Here is an 18,359-nt window from a genome sequence, read left to right on the forward strand (position 1 = left end):
TTGGATTACATTTTCCCTTGCCCGGATGCGGCCCCCCCCTCTGGAGCAAAGCCTGGAGGTGGGGCTTGTTATTGAGCGCTTGGTGACAAAGACTGTTCAAAAAGACAACTTGGGTAATGGGTCCTCCTTCCCATGGCATCACCACCTGTGGGAGGAGCCATACGGGCCGGGTGCAATGAGAGCTAGGCAGCAACTGGAGGCAGGTCCAATCCCCAAATACAGAAGTTTGCTCTCGGGATGTGGAAGGAGCCCCAGCTGGTGTGTGAATTCATGAAGTACCAACTAGACATCAAGCTTGGCTGGACACATAGATTGGGCTAAGGTATGATTTTTATGACAACAGTGTGGGACAATCCCTCTGAACCATGATACAGTCAATGAGTATTGAATGAATTATTATCACTTTGATTGGTTGGCGACCAGTTCAGGATGGTACCCCGCTTACTTCGCGAAGTCAGCTGGGATGGGCTCCAGCACTCCCGCGATCCTTGTTGGGATTGAGCGGTTAAGAAAATGGATGATTAGATTATTATTATTACCATCTTAAAAATATTTAAACAGCACCCGCCCGACTATGTGAAGGGAATTTCTATAGGTTGGCAACTCTGTCACAGTTATTGGTAGGGCTTGATTATCGTAGATCTTAGAAGACGCCTCAGTGATTTTCCACATTCTATACAATATTTTCATTTTAAACCAGCAATGTGAGGCATAGCAAGCTACATACAACCAATATCCAAAGAAGAAAATATAATCTAAAAAATATATATAAGCTAAAAGATTAGATACGATAAGAAAACACAAAGGATGCTCAATGAGGTGGTAATTTGCTTATATGTGTTCAATTTGTTGAATTTTATTTTATTTTGGACCTTTTCAAACCTGGTGGCGCAGCCTTTGCAGTCAGATATTTCAGAATCAGCTTTAATTCCCTGTTTATTATTTTACAGTCAAGCTCACTCATAGTATTGTCAGTAAAAGCTCAGACATACTGTACATACATAGTCTGCTCTTGCAAAGATAAGTATTCACACCTGAGAGTCTTGAGAGGTTTCTCTAGCAGGTGCCAAATGTCAGTACCATCTCTTTAGAGGTACTGTTGGCCTAGTTTGCCTTGAGATACAGCACTATCCTGTCATCGAGATGGTAAATAAGCACCATAGGAGCTTCTGAAACACAAACACGCGAACACACACACACACACACACACGATTAACAGTAATTCGGTACTCATAGAAATAGGTAGTAAACATATAATACAGTGGATCATCACAAACCTGTTCTGAGGGCAGTCAAACCTATTTATCCCTAATCCAGTCACCTATTGTTCGATTTATGTTTTATTAAAAATACACATTTGTGCTATTATTCTCCCTTGTTCAAGTTTACATTTGGTTATAAAATGAATCAGAGTGGATAAACTGATCAATACGAAACATACAAATACTGACATTACAGCAGTTATCAAACATGTAGGACTCAGTCAGTGAAATTCTAATAGAAAGTGTTATGGCATTGTTAAAGTGTTATTCTTTGAAATATGTTTAGTTAACTAATAAGGGACATTATTAACTGCAATATTGTTGGGGGTTTTATTGAACAAAATCATGATGAGGACATAAGTCAGTTCAAAACAACTGAATGAGAAACTTAGAAAATGCGTCTGAGTGTGTCAAAGCGCTGTGGCGCTGCGGGGATGAATGAGAAAGAAGTCATGTCAATTACCTGTGATAAATAGCTGATTCTGAACAAAAGATGAAGATATTATAGCGTATATTTAGTCAATGGAATGCATACACAGCAGTACATATTTCACCACTTTTTTGTGAGGAGAGAGGTTGGTTTTAGGGGAAGCTAAGTTTCCCTTGCAGTCTTAGAGGAATCGCCACTGTGCATGTCATAGACTGTAGTCCATTGATTGAGTTTCTGCCTGCATCTGATTTGAGGATGCAATAAGTGCCTTCGAGAGTCACTCTTCCTCATACCTGATAGATATTCCTTTTAGGGATGCACCACAGGTTGTTAATTGGGTTGAGTTCAGGGGATGATGGTGGCCACAGAAATTTTTCTCACTTTAAGCCGTTAAACAGCTAAAGCTTTAATGGCATATTTTGCCAGACAGACTAGTGTGTTGTCTTGCTCGATAATTATTGTACTGCAAAAGCCACAATAAGTCTACTATGACATCAAATTGTCAGTTGACACCTTCATCCACTCTGTCCATCCCATGACACCAGCCCAAAACATAATAACCTCCACTTCCACCACCGTTGTGATGTCACGGACTGCATTGTTTGAGACATGGTGGTTATGCAACAACTATCCAGAACTCCACCTGTGTGAGCCATCCACTTCGTCCTCTTTTTTTTCTTTTTCTTAATATGTCTTCTTTACATCAACTAAGATGATCGCAATACCAGTGGTGTGGTTCAAAATCAAATCTGAAAAAGATTATTAACATCACAGTCAACTGCAACCAAAGGTAGCTCACATGACGGCCATAATACAATGCCACTGATCCTTTTATAGAATTTTTATAGCAAGCGCATGCGGCACCGTGTAAAACCAAGTACTATACTGTGATTGCGTGGGGCAACCAAACTGTGGCAAAGCTGATTGGCCATTTTCTTTGCTAGTAACATTTTGATTGGTTGCAAGGTTTGTGGCGTCCTCGAGTCGTGTACCTCAAAGGCAAAGCAAGGCCATGTTTAACATTTTCAGTGCTGAGCAAGTGAAGAGTCTGTCTCATGGCAATGATAAATAAGGACATTGTCTCTCTTTAGACGTCATTTCCATTATGCAAGTTTGAAGAAGTATTTAAAAGGATGACAATTGTACACAATTTAACATGTATTTTCAAATTAAAAATGGTTTAAAAAAGAAACCTAAATTCCCAAGTTTTTTTTAGATAGTTCAAATGAGTCTGCATGTAGCTGTCAGCTCATATCTCTAATAACATCTCACAAATCTGAGAACACCTCGAAGATTGATAAAACAATAGTAACGGTATAGTTAAATTACATTTCTGAGATAAATTAAAACTACCTGAAACTGTTCGGTGGCACAGTGAGTAGCAACATGTCTATCTTTAGTAAAGAAGAAAGAAAGAAAGAAAAAGACACATCACCTACATTATTCTGTAATTTACATTCTTTATTAATAAATACATTCTCTGTCACACAATTCAATTACTTACCTATAATTCCTGTAAAATTACACCTGGACTTTAACATAATGTAAAATGCTTCCCTTCCTCAAACTGTTCACTAATGACAAACACAAAAGGAACACCAAGTTCTAAGCTCTGCTGCACTGTACCGCCACTGTATGCTTTGTCATGTGTGTTAGGTCCTGGCCTTCAAAGGCCTTTCTGACCTTTTACTAAATGAATGGTCATGGGAAACACAGTAGGCAGTGCCCAAGAATCCACAGGGAATCCCACCTCTGCTAGACCCCCCTTGGATGACTAGTGTCTCACTGTCTGATTCTGTTCCATGCCAGTATGTCGTCCCTTGGCCATTGAAAATAATAAAACTGTAGGAAGCGCTGCTTTTTGTCTACAATATATATCTTTATATTTTTGTTTGTTTGAAATTGAAATTGAAAAGTGCTGTACAAGTGATAACAAGCATCTATAATATGTCTTTCTCAAAGTAAGATTTTCTTTTTCAGAAAGAACCTGTGTTATCAGCTAATGTTACACGTGAAAAACGTAATAGCTTTAGAACATTGAACTAGACAATTCAAAATATTATTTTTGAAGACATGATTATTCTAAAACAACAACAACAAAGAGATGATACTTTATTAAAAAGATAATTGTTTTTGCAGGGCACATTTTTTATTTTAAAGATACCCAACAACCTACTGATATATTGACAAATTTAATTAAGTCTAATTGTAAATAAGTCTTGGTGCGCTGTCTTTACATATGACACAGTCCCTCTACATATAGCAGTTAAAAAAAGTTAAGTGTTCAGTGTAATCTATCCAGTTTAAGTGTTACACAGCTTTGCCGACATACAACACAAATACAACACAACCAGTGTCTTTCTGCCAAATGTTATTTCATGCCAGAGCCTCTCTACAGTCAGCCATTTTGTGTCACAAAGGTAGTTCTGCAGCGCCTCTCTGGTCTCGCATTATTTCACGGCCTATGCTCACATTGCAGGGGGTGCATTGTGCCCTGGTCACTGAATGAAGTTTGAGGCATTGGCCGCCTGTGGCCTTTAAATGTCTTGTTGTCCAACCTTGTTCCATGGCATCCCTTCACCCACCAGGCAGCCATTTTGTGCCAAATGGAAAAGACGAGCGGCTGAAGGTGTTGGAATGATTGTCATTATAGTAGAGTACTGCTTATTTTATTCGACAAGATCCCAAAGGTATTCATTTGAATGCAACTTGAATTTATTGTACAACTATAGAACCTAATAGAGATAATTAAGGACTTGCTTGCCAGAAGTAATCTTTTTGTGCAATAGGGAAAAAAGTATGGATGAGAATATGAAGGTTTTTTCCCATTTCTCTTGTTTTTTTTAAGAATAGTTAAATACTACCACCATCCATTTTCTCAACCGCTTATTCTTACTAAAGTTGCGGGTGTTTTGGAGCCAATCTTAGCTGACTGGATGACGAGAGGCAGGGTACACGGACTAGTCGACAGACAGTTGTATTGCACATATTAAGAAACAGTCATTCACACTCAAAACATGATGATTTGTAGTCTTAAATCAAACGATAAATAAATAAATGAAATCATGCCATGTGTGGTTCAATTTTTTTTTCTTTCCCAAAATTCAGGCCTTACCCACAATTCAAGATTTTGTATCCTAATATTCCCCATTCATTCATAATGGCAGATTTAACATTATACATTTACATCATTTAAATGTCCATTCCAATTTAAAAAAAAATCCAAATCTTCACGCTTTATGTTTGCTTTCATTTTTTCATTCCCAAAATGCACACCTTACCCACAATTCCCGATTTTGTACCGTAAATTTCCCCATTCATTCCAAATAGCAGATTCAACATTACACATTGAAACCATTCCAACTTCAGCATGTTCAACTCTTTCCAGGTCATTGTATATCATTCCATGTCATTTAATATCATTCAAAATCATTACAAATAATTCCACATGTTTTTATTCCGCCTTACAGCAATAACATTCAATTTCTATAGAAATTGCAATCGCTAGTTTGTTTTGTGTTTTTAAGAATAGTTAAATACTATCGCCATCCATTTTCTCAACCGCTTATTCTCACTAAGATTGCGGGTAAACTGGAGCCAATCTTAGCTGACTGGATGGCGAGAGGCAGGGTACACACGGACTAGTCGACAGCCAGTTGTAGTGTTCATATCGAGAAACAGTCATTCACACTCAAAACACACCTTAAATCAAACTCACACGGGAGAACATGCAAACACCACAAAGCTGAAATTCGAACGCTGGGCCTCAGAATTACGAGGCAGATTTGCTTAACAATCAACCACCATAAATATTACCTATTTTTGTCTTTGTACACTCAGTAGAATTTTTAGTATAAGTGACAAACTGGAAACTACACAGTCAGGCGTTTTAGTTGTAGCACACTGTTATTAGATAGCGGTTAGACGCCATATTTTTTTATAGCTAAAAAAAACATTTCTGGTCAGAGACAGCACCACTGTCCTCTGTTTAAATTTAAATGAGAGACACCAGCTGTTGTGTCATGTACATGAGTCAATAATAAAGCCAATGTTTACATTCATTATTACAATTTAAAAAGTATTATTATTATTACTATTATTATTATTATTGTACATTATTACAACGTGTTTGTTTTAAATCCATCCCTCCTTTGCTGTGGCTTAACATTTAAATAACATTTATTAGACTTAAGGCTTTCCTAGAAAGCGTAGTGCTTCTCTTTGATAAACACAACTGTGACATTTATCTAGTTTGATCAAGAGCTCAGCATCACGCTCATTCTAGAATTGCCCCTGCTAAAAAACGATTTCATTTAAATCTGTATTTCATCACTGTATATTTAGTGAGACCAGTTGAGCAGGGATCCATTGCTTTCAAAGATATTTCTCAATTTTCGGTTAGTTTTCATGTCAAATAATTAATACAGTACTCTTGTTGAGGTCACATTTTGGCCAGAATTGAAAATTTGGAGCAGGTGATGTTTTAAATTATACTTCATATTTAATTGTGAGTATGACATGCAGATTAAATGTAGAGCTGGGCCCTGGATTATTGTTAAATATTTGTTTATTTGTTTGTTTATCTTGCCATACTTTAGTTGGATAATGTCGATCTTATTCAAAACTTGAATTAATGAGAAAAAAAATCTTTACACTTCAGTTCATTTCAGACTTAACCCAGAGAAGAGCCTTTTGATGCTGAAATCACTAATTAAGCATACATTTTGTATATTACATATACATACTAAAAACAGCTGGGTCAAAATTTACCCAATTTTTATTTTATTTTATTTTTAACCCAGATGCTGAGCTACTATAGCACCATCCAAACAGCAGTTAATTTGATCCAGCCGGATGGGTTGGTTCATCGTTGATTTAACCCAACAGTTGACTTAATTTTTCCCCCAAAATTGTTCGGCGATATCAACTACAGTTCTGGGTTACCTGGTACCTGTTTTTGGAATTGAATGTCCTCAAATGCTGGGTGAAATCAATTGCAATTCTGGGTTGATTGAACTACCATACATATTTTTTGTCCAGGAGTCCATACAAATGCTTGGTTACAATAACCAATATCCATCCATTTTCTACGGCTTATCCGGGGCTGGGTCGTGGGGGCATCAGCTTTAGCAGGGAAGCCCAGACTTCCTTCTCTCCAGCCACTACGTCTAGCTCTTCTGGTGGGATCCCAAAGCATTCCCAGGCCAGCCGAGAGATATAGGCTACGTTTGCTCAATTCCGATTTTTTGGTGAAATCAGATTATTATTTTTTATTAAACTTTCACATTATATATTAATTGCGACTTCAGTCTGTCTGCTGTGTGAACGTTATGCGTCCGCAAAGTGACCCACATGCGCAGAAGAAGATACAACGTCATTCACAACGTTGTGTTTGTGGAAGTAAATACGTATAGTCGAGCGTATCAGGGCCACGGACTTTTATAAGTTCGTCATGAGGGCTCATATTTTTGCCATCTCATATCTCCAGAGGAGTGATGTGAGAGGAGGTAGAAGTAATATTTCGTGAAATAAAGCGAGTCTTTTATAGCTCCTCATTTGATGGAGACCTTGTAGTGCAGAGGTGGGCATCGAGGGCCGCAGTCCTGCAGGTTTTGCGTGTTGCCCTTCTCCAACACAGCTGATATATGATCAGCTCATCAGCAAGCTCTGCATAAGCCTGATAACGATCCTGTTGATTGGAATCAGCTTGTGTTGGAAGTGAGAAACCTACAAAACCTGCAGGACTCCGGCCCTCGAGGACCGAGATTGCCCACCTCTGTTGTAGTGGGTTATACATAATTCACCCAAGAAACGTTGTGGACGATGGGGAGTTGCAGGTGGGAATGTTTTGTTTGACGCACTAAACGAGATTTGAATTGTCAGCTCACTTCCCTCCTGCATGTAAAAAGTGAAGAGTTGAAGACAACGGCAGCTGATATCAATAAAGCGCCAAGACACACCGCCTCCGACTCCCGTCACTGCTCGCTACAACCGTCCGTCCATCTTCTTCCGCTTATCCGGGGTCGGGTCGCGGGGGCAGCAGCTTTAGCAGGGAAGCCCAGACTTCCCTCTCCCCAGCCACTTCAGCCAGCTCATCCGACGGGACCCCAAGGCGTTCCCAGGACAGCCGAGAGACATAGTCTCTCCAGCGTGTCCTGGGTCGTCCCCGGGGCCTCCTGCCGGTAGGACATGCCCGGAACACCTCCCTAGGGAGGCGTCCAGGAGGCATCCGAACCAGATGCCCGAGCCACCTCAACTGGTTCCTCTCAACGTGGAGGAGCAGCGACTCGACGCTGAGTCCCTCTCGGATGACCGAGCTTCTCACCCTATCTCTAAGGGAGAGCCCGGCTACCCTGCGGAGGAAACTCATTTCGGCCGCTTGTATCCGGGATCTTGTTCTTTCGGTCACGACCCACAGCTCGTGACCATAGGTGAGGGTAGGAACGTAGATCGACCGGTAAATCGAGAGCTTTGCCTTTCGGCTCAGCTCCTTCTTCACCACAACGGACCGATACAGCGTCCGCATCACTGCAGACGCTGCACCGATCCGCCTGTCGATCTCCCGCTCTAACCTACCCTCACTCGTGAACAAGACCCCAAGATACTTGAACTCCTCCACTTGGGGCAGGACCTCCTCCCCGACCCGGAGAGGGCACTCCACCCTTTTCCGACTGAGGACCATGGTCTCGGATTTGGAGGTGCTGATCCTCATCCCAACCGCTTCACACTCGGCTGCGAACCGCTCCAGTGAGAGCTGGAGGTCACGGCTTGAAGAAGCCAACAGCACCACATCATCTGCAAAAAGCAGAGATGCAATGCTGAGGCCACCAAACCGGACCCCCTCAACGCCTCGGCTACGCCTAGAAATTCTGTCCATAAAAGTTATGAACAGAATCGGTGACAAAGGGCAACCTTGGCGGAGTCCAACCCTCACCGGAAACAAATTCGACTTACTGCCGGCAATGCGGACCAGACTCTGACATCGGTCGTACAGGGACCGAATGGCCCATATCAGGGGGCTCGGTAACCCATACTCCCGAAGCACCCCCCACAGAACTCCCCGAGGTACACGGTCAAACGCCTTCTCCAAGTCCACAAAGCACATGTGGACTGGTTGGGCGAATTCCCACGCACCCTCGAGGATCCTGCTGAGGGTGTAGAGCTGGTCCACTGTTCCACGGCCGGGACGAAAACCACACTGCTCCTCCTGGATCCGAGATTCGACCTCCCGACGGACCCTCCTCTCCAGCACCCCTGAATAGACCTTACCTGGGAGGCTGAGGAGTGTGATCCCTCTAAAGTTGGAACACACCCTCCGGTCCCCCTTCTTAAAAAGGGGAACCACCACCCCGGTCTGCCAATCCAGAGGCACCGTCCCCGATGTCCACGCGATGCTGCAGAGACGTGTCAACCACGACAGCCCCACAACATCCAGAGCCTTCAGGAACTCCGGGCGGATCTCATCCACCCCCGAGGCCCTGCCACCGAGAAGCTTTCCAACCACCTCGGCGACTTCGACCCCAGAGATAGGGGAGCCCACCTCAGAGTCCCCAGACCCTGCTTCCTCAAAGGAAGGTGTGTTGGTGGAATTGAGGAGGTCTTCGAAGTGCTCTCCCCACCGGTTCACGACGTCCCGAGTCGAGGTCAACAGCACTCCGTCTCCACTATACACAGTGTTAACGGTGCACTGCTTTCCTCTCCTGAGACGCCGGATGGTGGACCAGAATTTCCTCGAAGCCGTCCGGAAGTCGTTTTCCATGGCCTCACTGAACTCCTCCCATGCCCGAGTTTTTGCCTCAGCGACCGCCAAAGCCGCATTCCGCTTGGCCAGCCGGTACCCGTCAGCAGCCTCCGGAGTCCCACAGGCCAAAAAGGCCCGATAGGACTCCTTCTTCAGCTTGACGGCATCCCTTACCGCTGGTGCCCACCAGCGGGTTCGAGGATTGCCGCCACGACAGGCACCAACCACCTTACGGCCACAGCTCTGATCGGCCGCCTCAACAATTGAAGCGCGGAACATGGTCCACTCGGACTCAATGTCCCCCGCCTCCCCCGGGACAATGGAGAAGCTCTGCCGGAGATGGGCGTTGAAACTCTTTCTGACAGGGGATTCTGCCAGGCGTTCCCAGCAGACCCTCACAGTACGTTTGGGCCTGCCTGGTTGGACCGGCATCTTACCCCGCCATTGGAGCCAACACACCACCAGGTGGTGATCAGTTGACAGCTCCGCCCCTCTCTTAACCCTAGTATCCAACACATACGGCCGCAAGTCCGATGACACGACTACAAAGTCGATCATCGAACTACGGCCTAGGGTGTCCTGGTGCCAGGTGCACATATGGACACTCTTGTGCTTGAACATGGTGTTCGTTATGGACAGTCCGTGGCGAGCACAGAAGTCCAATAACAAAACACCACTCGGGTTTCGATCGGGGGGGCCATCGCTACAACCTCTTATTTTTATTTTATTTTTAGAGAAAGGTCAGTATTGTTCATTCGGTAATCTTACCGATTCGACATGTCATCATCGTTGCTCTCTTTTTTTTTCTCTTTTTCTTTTTTTGTATGTGTGTGAGTATGTGCATGTGTTATGTTCTGTCTTAGTTATGTATGTTTTTTTTTTCCTGCGAGCTTTTCATATGATCTGTTAGTGGCCCATAGATGGGGCAGCTGAGCACGCAGGTGCACACCTGTGGGCAATTAGTTACTTGTTTTAAGGCTCCCCCAGCATACCAGCAGGCTGCTGGATCAGTCCTCTGTTTGCAGTGTGCATTCAGATTTTTGTCTTCTTGGGTTGCAGTCCGGTCCTCCCATTTGTGGCAGTGAGTTTGTTTTGTCTAGCATTATTCATGATTTGAATGTACTTTGTAATTTATGCTCCTACCCAATTGGTAGCACATTTTGTTCTTTTGTACTTTGCAGTTTTGTTTGCCCCTTTAGTTTTTTTGTTGTAATAAAGACTATTTGAGTTTTACGACTCGCTGTTGCTGCTTGGGGGTCCAAATCATTAAAAATCGTAACAGCATTTGCGTGTGTGTGTGAGCATGTGTGTGTGCGTGTGAGTGTGTACACATTAATTCACCTAAAACCTATTAAACATCCCATACCGTTCACCTAAACTGAATACTTCAGAATACAACTAGAGTTGTGAGGTTTTCAGGAGACCCGAGGAAGGATCAAAGAAAATAAAGGAAAGTGAAATTCAGCACCGACCAGACATCACCCACCGGGTTACCAACCAGAATCTTTCACCAACCCCAGAAACATCTAAATTCCAACAAATTAGGGAGACCTCAAGAGACCAAAGGAAAGACTGAGGAAAGGAAGGAAGGAGAGATGAAGCAGAGTGAGATCTACAGACATCAGCCTCCACCGATTTAACGACCAGAGGAAGAAGCAGATTGTGTTTGAATTTCGATAGAGGCTGGTGTGGTGGATCTGGCATGCATGAAAACCTTCACCAGAGCGGGGAGCCGTCGACCTTGGCCAGGACAGAGCAAGCACAACCCCACAGGGCACCCAGGCCACGGCAGCGCCAAGGCACAACCCCCCGGAGAGCAAACCCAGGAGCCAGGAGCATCTCCCACCCTAACACGGCCCGCGCCCCAAGCCCAACGCAGCAGAACGGGGAACGGCAGGCCCCCCAAGCACCCCAGCGGCCTCCTGCCCCACCAATACCGCCCACCACCCACCACCCACCCCACCCAACCCCCCACCGGGACCCCGGCGGGCATACGGGAACAGCCTGGCGGGGCGATAGCGCTCGCCCCCTGGACACTGGGGCCTGCCCGAGGTGCCAGGAGGATCACTAGAGCGGGGCAGGCACAACATCCCCACCCGCCCGCTCGGCCCCCTGAGCCCCAAAACCAGGGCCACGGATGGAGCCCCTGGCCCAGGGGAGGGGGAGGAAGGCGGACAGGGGAGGGGGGCGGGAAAGGGGGGTTCGACAAGAAGGGCAAGGGGCAGCGGCAGGGCAACAGAGAAAGGGAGGAGGAGGAGGAGGAGGAGGAAAGGTGACGAGGGAGAAGGGACAGGGAGGCAGAGACCATGTTTCTATAAATTTTGATATTTGGCTACAACCTCTTCTAACGATGACATCACGTCATTGCAGCGCGTAATAAATGAGCCGTGGCTAGCTCCATAGTTAATATCACCACAAATGTCAACTTTGTTTCATGTTTTAAGTGGGTTTAAATTACAGTCAAATATAGTCACAACTGTTACTTGAAACAACTTTGCCAATTTACGTACGTCTCCCGAGTAGTCCCCCCACCCTTGTGGCGCTCATTTTGGACTTTTGATGACTTAGAGGTCGGATATATGCGACCTGGCTGTTCAGACTGAGGTCTCAAAATATACATATCCGATCTAGGACCACATATGAAAGTGACCCAGGCAGGATATGAAAAAATGGTATTTGACCCTGTTCAGACTGACAAAAAAAAAAAGAGAGTCAGAAACAGGTCACATTTGGGCAAAAAACATTTACTAGCAGTGTGAACTAGCCATAGTCTCTCCGGCGTGACCTGGGTCGTCCCTGGGGCCTCCCGCCGTTGGGACAGGCCTGGAACACCTCTCCAGGGAGAAGTCCAGGAGGCATCCAAAAAAGATGACCGTGCCACCTCAACTGGCGCCTATCAACGTGGAAGAGCAGCAGCTCAACTCCAAGTCCCTCCCAATGACCGAGCTTCTCACCCTATCGCTAAAGGAGAGCCCAGACAACCTGTGGAGGAAACCCGTTTCGGCCGCTTGTATCTGAGATCTTGTTCTTTCGTTCACGACCCAAAGCTCGTGACCATAGGTGAGGGTAGGAACGTAGATCGATCGGTAAATCGAGAGCTTCGCCTTTCGGCTCAGCTCCTTTTTCACCACAATGGTCCGATACAAAGTCCCCATCACAGCAGACACTGCACCTATCCGCTTGTCAATCTTTCACTCCATCCTGCCCTCCCTCGAGAACAAGACACCAAAATACTTGAACTCCTCCACTTGGGGCAGGATCTCATCCCCTACCCAGAGAGGGCACTCCACCCTTTTCCGACTGAGGACCATGGTCTCGGATTTGGAGGGGCTGATTTTCATCCCAACCGCTTCACACTCAGCTTCAAACCGTCCCAGCGACAGTTGGAAATAACGGCTTGAAGAGCAGCACCACATTATCTGCGAAAAGAAAAGTTGCAATGCTGAGGCCACCAAACGGGACTCCCTCGACACCTCAGCTGTGCTTAGAAATTCTGTCCATGAAAGTTTTGAACCAAGTGGCTTGTCACTCGGAGCCCTGGATTTTGCACAAGTCGGTTCTGAGGGGCTGTCTTCTGAGTACCATGGCCTCTTACAAGTACGACCTTGGTTCGGGACTCATAGAACCTTAGTTACATATGTAACTTTTGTTTTAAATTGTAATATTACCAATCATCACTAAATGGCAGACATGGCTTATGCGTGTTCACATTGAGTCTTTTATCATCACAACCTCTCTATTCCCTACACCCCTTCTGCGAACCTATGGACATCTAATACTCCATTCTGAACACCAAAACTCCAATGTTGCTTTTCTGCAAACAAAGTAAATGGCGGTGATCACTCCAGGGGGTGTGCATTGCTTGCACCGTTCTTTCGATATAGCATTTTGTTTTTAAAATCTGAGTAAAATCTATTTTTTATTGGTTATTTAGATATACAATATTGACAGGAGGTGGGACTTAAAATCATCACAAAGTGAACATGGTTCATGTTAAACTGCAACAATATAAATCTCTTTCTCTCTATATTTATAGTCCAGAATGAATTTGATAACTTCATTATTGTTTATATACAAAGAATTCCTTTAAATTACTTTATTTTTTTCACTTGTTGTCAAATTAGTTTTTAAGGTTATTAGTTTGAAAAGTTAATCTTTTGTCCAGAATGAATTTGATAACTTCATTATTTTCTTGTACAATGAATAACTTTAACTTTAAAATGCACGGCATTTTTCCACTTGTTGTTAAATTAGTTTTTAAGATTATTAGTTTAAAAAGTTAATATTTTGACTCAAATGAATTTGATAACTTCATTATTTTTCTTGCACAATTAATAACTTTAAAATTATTGTACATGAAAAATAATGAAGTTATCAAATTCATTCTGGACAAAATATTAACGTTTTCCTGCTGAAAATGGCTCAATTAGTCAAGTATCCCTTAAAACTGTGAAATTGTTTCAGCTATCCATCCAATTTCTGTACTGCTTGACCTGAGCAGGGTCGGGTCGTTAGTGAGCTGGTGCCTATCCCAGCTGACCTTCTGTTGAGAGGTGGGGTACACTCTGGCCGGGCCACCAACACATGTGGACAAACTATTTACTCCCGCAATAAAACCTATGGACAATTTAGAATCTACAGTTAACATAAACATAACATGTATGCTTTTGTATTGTGAAGGGAAGCCGGAGTACCCAGAGAAAAAGAGGCTGCAGATCTCCCCTGTGAGGTCGCTTCCGGTGCTGACTCTCCTGTCAGGATGCCTCAACTGTGAGGATGGGAAGTGATGTCTAACGCATCCAGTCCGACAGGTGGCGGCAACGCACAATAATCTTATTTACTAACCACTAATTACAATTAAAAGAAGAAAAAGTCCACTAGTATTTGAAAGAAGACGAAGAGAAACAAGGAGAAGACAACGACGACGACTGACATTTAGTGGTTCTCTGTGTTTAAAGGTGAGTTGCTGATTTTTTGCTATGAACAGCATGTTTTTTTTTGTTGGTCACCAGTATAACTGCTGAAAACTCATATAGAATCGTTAACCTTTTCGGCAAGGTTGTCGACTTGTAATCAACTTAGTGCACTGATGGCGACAAATAACCAGCGACTCTCTCGCTAAATCTTCTTGGTGACCTTTTGTCAGAGGCTACAAGCAAAAAATGTAGCAACATTTTCTGACATTATTGGAGTTCTTGAGTTGAGTCTCTCGCCAGTACCAATGGGGGCTGGTCAATATAGCATAGCACTTCTAGTTGTAGTCAGCAGTAGAGAGGATACTTTATTGCGTTATCTTTATTGTAACAGAAAATATGGCTTTCTTATCTAGCTCTGTAGGTAAGTACTTAAAAAACATGCAGCACCAAAATGTTTAATAATCTTATTATTGCATATAGGTCACTTTTAACCCCTTATTAGTAAAAATTTATGGCGATGATGTACATTGCATAAATTAATTAGAAAAAAAGTTCATGTACTCTTAATTTTTCAGATGCACCATTCAATTTTCCCCTTCGTTGGAAAGCCTGCCTTTTTTTCTTCTGGAGAGCTCAGTATTGTTCATTCGAATTGACATGTCATCATTGCTCTCCTCTTTTTTATATATATATATATATATATATATATATATATATATATATTTTTTTTTTTTTGGTATGTGGGTGAGCATGTGTATGTGCGTGTGTGTGTGCGTGCGTGCGAATGTGTGTGTATTCATTAGTTCACCTAAAACCTATTTAAAAAAAATCCCATACCGTTCACCTAAACCAAACACTTCCGGCCAGAGTCGTGAGGTCGTCAGGAGACCAGAGGAAGGACCAAAGAAAAGAGAGGAAAGTGAAATCCAGCACCGACCAGACACCACCCACCAGACCGATTCAGCGACCTGAGGATGAAGCAGATTGTGTCTGAGTTTCGATAGATGCTGGTGTGGTGGACCTGGCATGCATGAAAGTCTCCACCAAAGAGGGGAGCCGTCGACCCCCGCCAGGACAGAGCAAGCGCAACACCTCCCAACAACCCCCGGGCCCCGCAGGGGCCACCGGCCGGAGAGCAAACCCAGGAGCAGGAGCGCCCCCCACCCCAACGCGGCCCACGCCCCCAACCCAACGCAGCAGGACGGGGCACTGCAGGCCCGCTAGGCCCCCCACCGGTCCACAGCCCCCCAAGTGTATTGTGCAAGACTAGTGCAGTGAGTTAAGAGGAGCGACCAGCGGGGCCCTCCCCAACCGGGCAGGGGCGGGGGGCGCACCCGCCCACCAAACCCCCATTCACCCCACCGGGACCCCGGCGGGCATATGGGATCAGCCCGGCGGGGCGATAGGGCTCGCCCCCCGAGGTGCCAGGAGGTCCACCGGAGCGGGGCGGGCACAACACCAAGTCCACCCACCCTCCCGGCCCCCGGAGCGCCGAGACCCGGGCCACGGATGGAGCCCCCGGCCCAGGGGAGGGGGAGGAAGGCGGACAGGGGAGGGGGAAGGGACGGGGGAAGGAGACAACAAGAAGGGCAGGGGGCAGCGGCAGGGCCGCAGAGAGAGGGGGAGAGGAGGAGGAAGGGTGATGAGGGAGAAGGGACAGGGAGGCGGGGGACGGGCGGGGAGAGGCAAGGAGGGAGAGGCAGGAAGGGGGAGGGGAGAGGGAACCACGGGGCACCCCGGCAGCCCACAGGCCCCGAACCGCGTCGCCGGGCCCAGAGCGACGGACCGCGCCGGGGCGGCCCCCGCAACGCAGCACCCCCGTAAAGACCCAGGGAACGGCCAAGACGCAGCCGCCAGCCAGCAGCCAACAGAGGGGCAGACCCGCCCACGCCCAACCAGGGGGGGACAGCACCTATAGAATTAACCCGCATGCAGTGAATCCGAATATTAACCCTTAGTGCCCATTGGAGGTGAATCTGCTCGTTCCTGTTGGCAGCAACTGGGTTCCTGACTATAAAAACACAACCATTAGTTACAAATTGCCAAATGCAGAAACATCAATGTAAGTTATCACGATGTGGTGGCTCTCGCTAACAGGCAGAATTAAGTAACCAGAATTAGGTTAAAAAATTCTATATACGTAGACCATGTTTCTATAAATTTTGATATTTGGTTTTTATTTGAGGCAGATATTTTTTCCATTAAAATGTGATTTATGAGGAGGTTAGACCATTGGTCGATAATTTTGGCTTCTTTTTTTAAATAATTTCTATAATTTATAATCGAAACATATTCTTAGCTTGCTTTTAGATAAGAAGGTCTGCCTCTGCAATTTGAATTGCAGAGATGGACGACATTTTCATTGTCCTATGTGTGACGGCATCACAGCTAAATCACAGGTATGAAACATTGTTTTTTGGACTATATATTTTTTATTTATTTATAATACATAGACATTTGCTGACTTTTGAAAATCCATTTTTGTGGCTGACCGCTATGCTGTAGCAACCTGGCGATCATTAGCATAATGCAACCCACTTGCAAGCTTACCTGTATGTTCAACATGCCTTACTGATTTTATTCAAATTATAGTTCTTGTGTATTTTAACAGTTTGCTTTTGAAAGGTTTTGTTGTTAGAATGATGCGTCAATCAGAGATGCCATTGTCATTCCTGGGCATTTCCTGCTCTCTGTACGTGATGGTTACTGTAACATGAGGGAAATTTGTATCAACTGCTTAAGTGGTTCAGATAATGGATGAAAGAATGGTTGTTTGTTTATCTATTTGAGAGTATTGTGGTTGGGTTGTCTTGTCACACAATGTCAACTTCAAATGTCACTAACCGCAATTGTAGGTTTTGAAACCAAGACAGCGAGACATAGCCTTTCTCGACTCCAAATGTGCTCAAGCCACCGTTTCGATTTAGTGATCAGGAGATGTGGGAACTGCTACAGTCACTAGCAAAAACGCTTTTGTGTGCTTTTTAGAGTTCTACTATTGGGTTTTACGTGGCTCGTGTTCTAATCTGTGAGAGCCTTTTTTTTTATGGTGCAACATAAATGTATGAAATCATGGTTACCAATTAGTACATTAGAGTTTTACTGATTTAACATGATGAGCCAGACCTACCAACATTACATTAATTTATACCAACAGGCACCATAAAAAGCCTGTTAAATACATATGGGGAGTGTTACTGCATGGATTGAAATGCATGGATGGTGTGTCCCGAATTGGAGCCAGTAGTGCCTGTTCTGCATGAATCGACCTCGTATTGATCATTTTATTGACTATTTTGCATTAATGCACTTGTCTTTTCTATTTTAGATACCTTTTCCAGTCACTGGAAGTGGACTGAGAAAACTGGATTACATATACAGGTAAGAATAAGAAGTATTTATAATGTGTGCATAGTTGAAAAGTTAAATACTGTTTAAAAAACACCAACAACAAAACTGACAGCTTCTTTTGAACATTGTAGGGTTTTCCAAGAAAACCATATGGGATTGACTGTGGCATCGTCATGTTGACGGTAGTACCTATTATTTGCTTGGTGTAATTTAATGTATGTTCAAGAAATCAGCATTAAATTTGCTTTGTTTTTCTCCAAGAATGCCTTCTACAAGGTTTTGGATGCTCCCTATGACTTCACTATTGTAAGTTCATTCACTCAAAGCAAGCTCAAAACTACATCAACAAAATACTTACTCCGGCATACACAATCCAAATTTTTGATTTTTCTGTATTTTTTTAGATGGACATGTCACTTTTGCACCGATGGTGGTGTATTGTCCTAATGGAAAACTTTAACCTTGGGAGGTGATACTACAAAGGCTTTTATATTTTGTAGTCTATGTAATGTGTATTGTCATTCAGTTATTTTTAATTGCCTAACCATTTTTTTAAGCAATTTAAAGCTGTTTGCTCACTGGACAGACTCTTCAAAAGCCCTCCTGTGAAGTGAGGTGTTGCCAGTGTTTTGGCTGAGGAAAAGGAAGGTGGATGACAA

The 18,359-nt window shown here is 44.2% G+C and overlaps 1 long non-coding RNA gene across 1 annotated transcript; it reads left to right on the forward strand.

Annotated features, from left to right (window-relative positions):
• The first annotated feature begins 211 nt into the window (after positions 1 to 211).
• On the forward strand, positions 212 to 18,004 carry LOC144055608 (uncharacterized). Its single transcript, XR_013294911.1, has 5 exons — positions 212 to 322; positions 14,114 to 14,391; positions 17,678 to 17,730; positions 17,832 to 17,882; positions 17,962 to 18,004. It is a non-coding gene; the product is annotated as an uncharacterized LOC144055608 (long non-coding RNA).
• Positions 18,005 to 18,359: the final 355 nt, after the last annotated feature.

The sequence above is a fragment of the Vanacampus margaritifer genome, chromosome 7, assembly GCF_051991255.1.
Source record: "Vanacampus margaritifer isolate UIUO_Vmar chromosome 7, RoL_Vmar_1.0, whole genome shotgun sequence".
Taxonomy (NCBI): domain Eukaryota; kingdom Metazoa; phylum Chordata; class Actinopteri; order Syngnathiformes; family Syngnathidae; genus Vanacampus; species Vanacampus margaritifer.